The sequence below is a fragment of the Hylaeus volcanicus genome, chromosome 3 (genome assembly GCF_026283585.1).
Source record: "Hylaeus volcanicus isolate JK05 chromosome 3, UHH_iyHylVolc1.0_haploid, whole genome shotgun sequence".
Lineage (NCBI taxonomy): Eukaryota > Metazoa > Arthropoda > Insecta > Hymenoptera > Colletidae > Hylaeus > Hylaeus volcanicus.
The window spans coordinates 28125180-28132966 of record NC_071978.1 but is presented as its reverse complement, the minus strand read 5'-3'; the positions used below and the strand labels follow the sequence as shown (position 1 = coordinate 28132966).

The following is a 7787-nucleotide window of genomic DNA, read 5'->3' as shown; positions in this document are numbered from 1 at the left end:
TCTCTCTCTCTCTCTCTCTCTCTCTCTCTCTCTCTCTCTCTCTCTCTTTCTCTCTCTCGTTTAATGGCAACAACGACAACAATACGGAAGAAAAGAGCCCTTTCAAATCGAGGCACGCGGAGCTGCTTTATCGATCTCATCGGGCGTTTTTATGCACGACTTCTATCGCGAATCGAACCGTATCCGTGGCTCCGAGGGAAGACGAGTTAGGGAAGATACGCGCCTCGGACCTCGCTCCAATAATTTCGCTGCAGAAAATTCTCCGTCGTCGAGAATTTTCTGAAAACTATCGGGAGCGTTCAAGACGCTCGAGAAAAATTTAGAAAATAACAGACTTCCCCGTGAACGGGACGTAAGCTTGCAATTCGTAAATAACAAATAAACAAACGCGGAAGACGACGAATTAGAAACGCTGTGTAGTACGATCGAAGCGCAAATAAAAGATACAAAAACGCGAAAGAGTTGTTTAGCGGGACGAGGACACAGATAATGCGGGTATTTATAAAAATGTGTATTTACTGGAGAAGGGGTCCCGATGAGTTCCTCGAAACCGCCAGGGGGATTCATTTCCTGCGGTTGCCGTTCGACGGTTCCATGAAAACGTCTATGGCGCTCTGCGGGTCGTTATTTTTGAGCTCGCTGCAAAGGGAAGCTCGCGGAATCGAAAGCAACGAGCTTCCTCGGCGAATTTTTACTACGGTCTGTCATAGGAAACGTCGACGCTGCGATTTCAACGCGACGCCATCGCGGAATCCTATTTTTTGCGCGGCTCCTTCGATGTTTGAGCAATGCTCCGCGTTAAAACGATTCTCCCTTCTGTTTGCTCAACTCGATTCCAGTAACGAGTTTCAGTCTCGATAAAAAGGGAACGCGGTTGGCGGGTAATGCGTCACGGATATGAGATTACAACGTCGGAACCTGCATTTTTTGCGCAACCAGACGTCGGCGAGGGAGTCGCTTTATTTCATTTCGGCTGTTATACGGTTAACTCCGAAAACACCCACGAGGGCACACTGGGGATCGAAGTCGATGAAACTTTACAAAAATGTTCATCGTCTCGCGAACTTTGCGAGAGGTAAGGTTCATTGAAAAATAAGAAGGCAATCGGCAAAGTCGTCGCCACGAAGAGTAGCTATCCGATGAAAGCGTCGAGTCACTCCTCGATCTTTAATCTATCTAGGTTTAACTCACCCTATAAAACCATAAAACGTACATCACCGGCGACCCGGTTCGATATCGAAGAATTAAATCTCAATAAAGAATGGAAGTGGTATTCGGAATGATAAACTTCGATGAGGAGTATCGGAATATAAAACGATATCAAGAATTGATCTCCTAGAGAAGAAATTTTGTTCGCACAATAGCAGAGCGTGAACTGCGCGAAAAAGCGATCGCGCGTCAACGGAATTATCGCGTTGGTGAAATATCGAAGGCGAAGTGTACTGTTAAAACCTGGATAAACCATTTATTCTGAAAAGTATTGTCAACCGTTTAAATGAACTGCTTCGCGCGAAAATCCCGAGATCAACGAATGGAGAGCAGCTTTTCGTTAAGATCTCGCGCGCAACAAATGGGCAAAATAAATTTAAGAAGAAACATGGGATACAGGAATAATTTATTCCATATCTCTATCGTAATCGTCTCGACGGACTCGTTACTCAACAAATCTTGGCCCAGATGCAACCGGATTTTGATAATAACGAAAGTGCCGGAGGTAACGCGGCATCGCGAAGGATAAAGCGAGCGTCGCGACAATTCGGTAATAACTTCGGTGTCTTAGTTGGTCAGAAGAAGAAAAAGCTCGGCGAGGACGATGCGCGTCGCAAAAAGCCATGAACTGGCACGAAATAGCGTACTCTTCATGGTACAACACTCGGTGGCAGAGCCGCGCATCCATTCTCGTGTGGCCGGACGTCTACTCGGTGTTCTGTTAAAACGTCAAGCGGCCGCTGGGCTGCGATATTGCGTCGTTATTTGATTTCGCAGCAGCGCAATGTTTCGTGCACATCTTTTTCCAACGTCTCGGTAGGAAACGTTATCTCGTGCTTTTTATGAAGCCTACCGGTAGAACCGTAGAATTACCACGCGGTAGCTTTCATTCTGAGTTATAGTAACGCGTGGAACCGTAAGGGGATGAATCGTGGCAGCTGGACGTATGATAAATAGAAAAGGATAAGTCGACGATGTTGACGCGGAAAATATAGTTCCGAGCGATTTCGATAGAGCTCCTCGGTAAAATATGGAGTCGATGCACGAGTTCGAGAGGTTTACCTTCTTGCGAGAATTTTTCATAAAATACACCACGAGTGTGGATCGATTTTAAGTAAGAATCCGTGGAACGAATTGTTTTTTAGGATCACCTGCTGGTAATAACAACGTCATGAGCAACCAATCGTAGATATGTTAAGGATGCTAACGTGACAACATAACGACGAAGGCACCGATGTTTTTTAAATTAACCATTTGGAATTTCAAAAAACTTCTCGGTCGTGTCGAGTAAGTTGCGTTTTCGTATCTTCTTTCGATTTTTCGATTTTTCACGTGAATTTTAATGTTCACAAATTATTTCCACCACTTTCTTCTACCACAAAAAAAGTGACCCTTTTTTTTCATATTTTGATGTTCCAAGCCCCTCGAACGGGTATTAACGGGCCGACAGGGGAAAAAAGGGACATCGGGAAGCAGCGTGCTCGAGAAGGCTTAATGCTCCCTACCGGACTTGTCCCTGTTGATTAGGAATTTTTACCACGGGCACTTTATCTGGCAATTACTCTTTGTTCACGAAGCAAATATTTCACGGAGCGAAGTTTCAAGCGGCCGCGATAAATAAGGGCGGACGAGGCGGCGTGAGGTGGTTGGGCGAGATGAAAAAGCGCGAAAGTTAGATGACACGGTTACTCGTGCCTCTGAAAGTAAGTTAACACGACGAGGACGTAGGAAGCCAGAAATTTTAACGGGCCAGCAGCAACAGCGGCAGCAGCCAGCAGATATCCGCTTTCATGAAAATGAATACGCGACGTCCATTCGCAGCGAACGCGACCGGCCCCCGAACTTTCGGGCTTCATTCGATTTATTTACATTAAAGCACGCCGTGCACATAAATTTACCCCGTTTTTTTTTTCTTTCTCGTTATTCGTTTATTTTCGTTCCCCGCGTGCTTTTTCTCGTCCGTTTCCTGTCCGCGTAAATGACGGACGCACGGGCATTAACGAAACGCGCGACGCGGAAACGCAAACACGATATTATTTCCCCTTCGATGCGAAGCTGGTTTAATAATTCAACGACCCAACTAGTAGACCTCGCTGGTTCACGCAAATGAAATCATCGGACTCATCGGTTTAAATTTCGACTTTGTCTTCCACTGTGCTCCGGGATATATTGTTCCGTTTGAGGGGCAGGAGCGGAATGCGAATAAAAATTAACGGAGACGGAAGTGGATAGAAACTGAAACTGGTCGATCCTTAATGAGCCCCTCGAGTCGAAGGAACATGAACAAGGGCGGTGGTGATTCTTGATCACGAATTCGATTGATGTCCGAGGCTGCGACTGCGAAAGTTTCCATTATCTTCCGCGTGGACCCCGTGGAAAGCACGAAAAAGCCTTCCCTCCGAGTGCGATAAATCTTTCAACGTAGAGGGAGTGGATTCAATGCGCATCCGCCAGTAATTAACCCGTCACGATTCCGACCGAGGGTAAAAAAGTGGTGGGGGCGAAAAATTGCGCGGACAAACGGGCGTAAATATTAACGGAAAAGCCACGGTGGGGTTGGGACAGGCAGTGGCGAACGGGGGAGCGTTCGGTGTCTGAAAGAGACCCTGAATTCCCCATTGAGTCGACATTATTGCAGGTGCAACGCGAGGTCGCCGGGTCGTCGTCCACAAAAAGCATTAGCGGCCGTGAGGGCGCGAGTAAGGGCTCGCAGAAAGGAGTTCTTTCACCTTTATTAGCAAGTTCTTTCAATCTCGAGTGGTAGCGTGTCTCTTTTGTGCGGCCCTGTACCGGCGTTTGGGGCGTGGGACGAGGAAAGGGCGTCATGTGGCGGTAAGTGGGTGGGGTGTGAGACAAGGGGAAGAGGAGAAACCCTAAAAAAAAAAAAAAAAGTGAATGGTGATGCACAGATGCGACGGATGCGACGATGCTCCCCGGTCGAAGATGGACTCCGACAGTGTCTGCGTACGCTATTGCACACGGTGTGTGCCACTCACGTCCGCCTAGCATGGTGGTGTGGACGCGAACGAGTTACTTTGAGCGACCAGAGGAGCCTTAGAAGTTAAATGCGACTCGAGTGAAAGCTGATTCGTGACTGCAAGTGCTCGAGTGCCGATATACTTCGCATAGGGATAGGTCTGGGCGTAGTCGACTCGACCCTGAACTCGATTCATTGCTACCAGGATGGTTAAAATTAGGACTGACGCTGTCCGAATATTTCGAGATACGAGAAATGTCGAAATTCAAAACGTACGTATTAAATCACGGATTTTTTTGTCTCGTAGCAGTACATTCTTTCCAACGCAAGCCAAAGCATGTCGTTCAGATTTTTCATAAAAATTCGTAAAAATTCCTTCCACCCTGAGCCGAGATTACAATTTTTAATTTCCACCAATCGTGTCCAGTGCAACGAAAACCACAAACGAATATTTTAAAAATTATTCGATTTTCCAGCGGATAACCCAATTTCGTGATTCGTTGTCAACGCGACACTCGCGACATTTTTACGTACCCAATTTCAGCTTACTTGGCGTTCAATTAAAAATTTTGCTACGTGCTTTTTTCGAGTCGTCAACCAAACCAGCGTATTTTCTGAATGTAAAATCAACTTCTGTATCGGTACGCGTAATACCTCGATGCGTACCATTTGACTTGAAAGCGATCTTGATGGGATGGATCCGATACCAATTTGCACGCGCAATGATAATTTTACGCTTGTCAGGACAGACACAAGGTGTCGTGCGGATGGAACTTCCATCATCCGTCGGTCAATGTTTGATCGGGCGTACGTTTCATTGCGATCGTCGGTTAATGACGTAATTAAACCGGTGTACGGACCGCGGGCAAGGAGCGCGACATTAATTAACGGAAACCTGTGTAGTCGGCGTAAAACAAACGAGGCACGGTGTGGCCGTTCATTTTTGTAATGATATGAGAGCGAGAGCGAGTGAGAGAGAGAGAGAGAGAGAGTCGCGACGTAATTGGCCAGCGTTAATGGAAATTCGATGGAGGCCAACGGCGAAGGGTGACCGAAGACGAGAGCACGGAGGGACAAAGTCACGACAAATCTGCGCCGATAAGATAACCTTTTTTCCTGCTCGCCCCCTCGATTATCTCGGGTCAACGATAAACCTCCTAATTGGTTCGACCTTATCGCGGCGAACGATCAAAGTGAATTACGGTCATCGGATAAAATCCACCAACCGCGATGAAAATTCGATGGAATCATTCGGGAAACGGCACAGACGAGTGAATCGAACTTATCGAACGGAGCCAGCTACCAGTTCGCTACATAATAAAACCCTCCGTTCCTTTAACTCAGCGCTAATCTATAGATCGTCAAGTGTCAATCGAAACTAATAGTTTTCATCAAACACAAGATTACTTATCTAACGAAAGACTTCATACCTTTATCCACCCCTTCCTCGAACACTAGGTCCATCTTGTTCATGCCAGATCCACGTATCGTCGCAAGCTCCCAAAAGATCTGAAAAAAATTCAGATTTACTCATCGAGATCTCTTCCATATTGTTGCAATAAATAAATCATAACTCACCGCCTTGAGGCGGGCGATGACTGTTGCCTTTCATTCTACCACATCCACCGCTTCGTTACAGCGTGTAATTAAAAACCAGAGGAGTAAAGTAGCTAACGCGTCGCTTCCTCAATCACGATAATAACCCCGTAACAAAAGGTTGCATTATTTCGCCATTAAACAGACCGAGCGCAATATTCCACCCCGCCCAGGCTAAATGTCCGCGAATTTTTCCGTCTCGGCGATAATGTTTCTCGATAATTAATCCTGGCGCGCTACCAAATTCCTTTTGGTGTCTCTAATTTTTCGGGTAACTACTTTTACGACGGCACTTCGCCTAGAAACGCGCGACGCGTGTAACACTGAGCTAGTTTTCAGCTCCAGAGGATTCGCGCACGGCAACCCTCGTAACATCTCCAAACAGCTGCAGTAAAAGTCTCGTAGACCTATCCGTCTTGGGGCTGGCTCTATTCGAGTAGTTTGCTATTCGAACGAGCGACAAATATTTCAGTAGTATGAAGAAACTACCCAAGTATTTGAATATTAAATTCTACACAAAATATTACTATTGGATTATGAATTTCGTATACGGTCCTTGTAAACTAATAAATCATATCGTATGTACACCTATAATTTTTGTTTGCTCTTATATATCAACATGAAAGTGACAGTCGCCTCTCATATTTACTCTGCATTAGTTTACTCAAGAAAGACGAACCTTATCCGATTCAACTACAAAAATAAATTTCGTCCCGCCCTGCGAGACGAATGATTAATATTTAAATAACGAACGTTCTGTACACAGAATTATTCCCCTTCGGAAGCTAACGTAGAATCACTCGATCAAAAGTTACGATACAAATCAACACACGACATCTGGATCTTAAACATGCCATCGTGTTCCATTAAGCGCTTACTTTGAGCACAAGAAAATACACGTGTCCAACAGGGGGTTAAAATAAAGTTTTGTTCGCGCGTCTATCGGACGTTTCCTAGCAAGTCGCAACATTCTCTATGTACACGCAAACGACAGGCGAAAAAAGGAAAAATATTCAGCGCACTCAAATATGTTGCCACGACGATAATTGGCAGACGAGCTCCGATAAAATCAGACAGTATAATTCGCAGAGGAAACAAACGATTAGAGGTCGCGGCTGCTCGATAAATCGTTCACCCTGAATAAATCAATTTTTCCCGGCTGTATCCGTGAAAGTAGAAGCAACGTTTGCATTGTTAAACAACGAGTTCCCCGATATGAACGCAACCGGGCAATGGTCGATTTCTTCGCGAGCTCCCGCCCGTTTCCGATATCGTGTGAAACCGCAGTTGCGTGAGAATCGTTAGTTAGCCCGCGGAGCCAATATCCGGCCATAGTTTCAGCCCTTCGTGGAAGCTGGCAGAGATTAAAAGTAGTTGGGATTTAGATAAGAGTATTTAAACGAGCCGACAGCCCGTAGAAATGTCACACGGTAAACGGTTTCTCATTTTAGGACGACTCGACAAGGGTCGACATCGTCCTCGGCTATCGTTCGACGACGAAGAGCAGAATCGAAGACAGGACGAGACCCCGAAAGATTTCCAAGTAACGCGACACCGTGGCAGCTGTGCCCTGGACGGGGTCCTGCGCCCACGTAGAAGCCCCTGTGTGTTTATCCTGCAGCGCTCGAAAATATATCGCCCCGAACATCGATACGGAAGTCGAGAACAAGGGAAACTTCGAAGAATCGTTTTCGAAATAAGTCGATGTTTGGTTTAGAGTTTGGAAGTTGCCACGGATCACGATCATTCTTTATCGTCAATTCTGTATTCGTGGTCCTCATTTTTATCACGTTCTCGACTTTCGCGGTACGACGCTTCTCGATAAGAATCTATTTTTCCATGCTATGACAGATGTTATCTATAAGGAGGCTAGAATAATTCTTGGATTTTTCAGAAGGACCGAAAGGTATATCGGTCCCGTTCGATGAAATACATGTATCGAATTATAACTAGCGGATATGCAAACAGCGTGCGCCTTTCATGCATGCAAAATATACATTTATTC

General features: G+C 45.8%; 1 protein-coding gene across 1 annotated transcript in view; it reads right to left on the bottom strand.

Moving 5' to 3' along the window:
* Nucleotides 1-6311, bottom strand: part of LOC128874273 (irregular chiasm C-roughest protein-like) — a 226297-nt gene extending 219986 nt beyond the window's left edge. Inside the window, exons 1-2 of the mRNA XM_054118865.1 lie at nucleotides 5765-6311; nucleotides 5617-5695 (exon numbers count right to left, since the gene is read on the bottom strand). The gene's annotated coding sequence lies outside the window, so the exon portion shown is untranslated. The remainder of the gene's footprint in view (nucleotides 1-5616; nucleotides 5696-5764) is intronic.
* Nucleotides 6312-7787: the final 1476 nt, after the last annotated feature.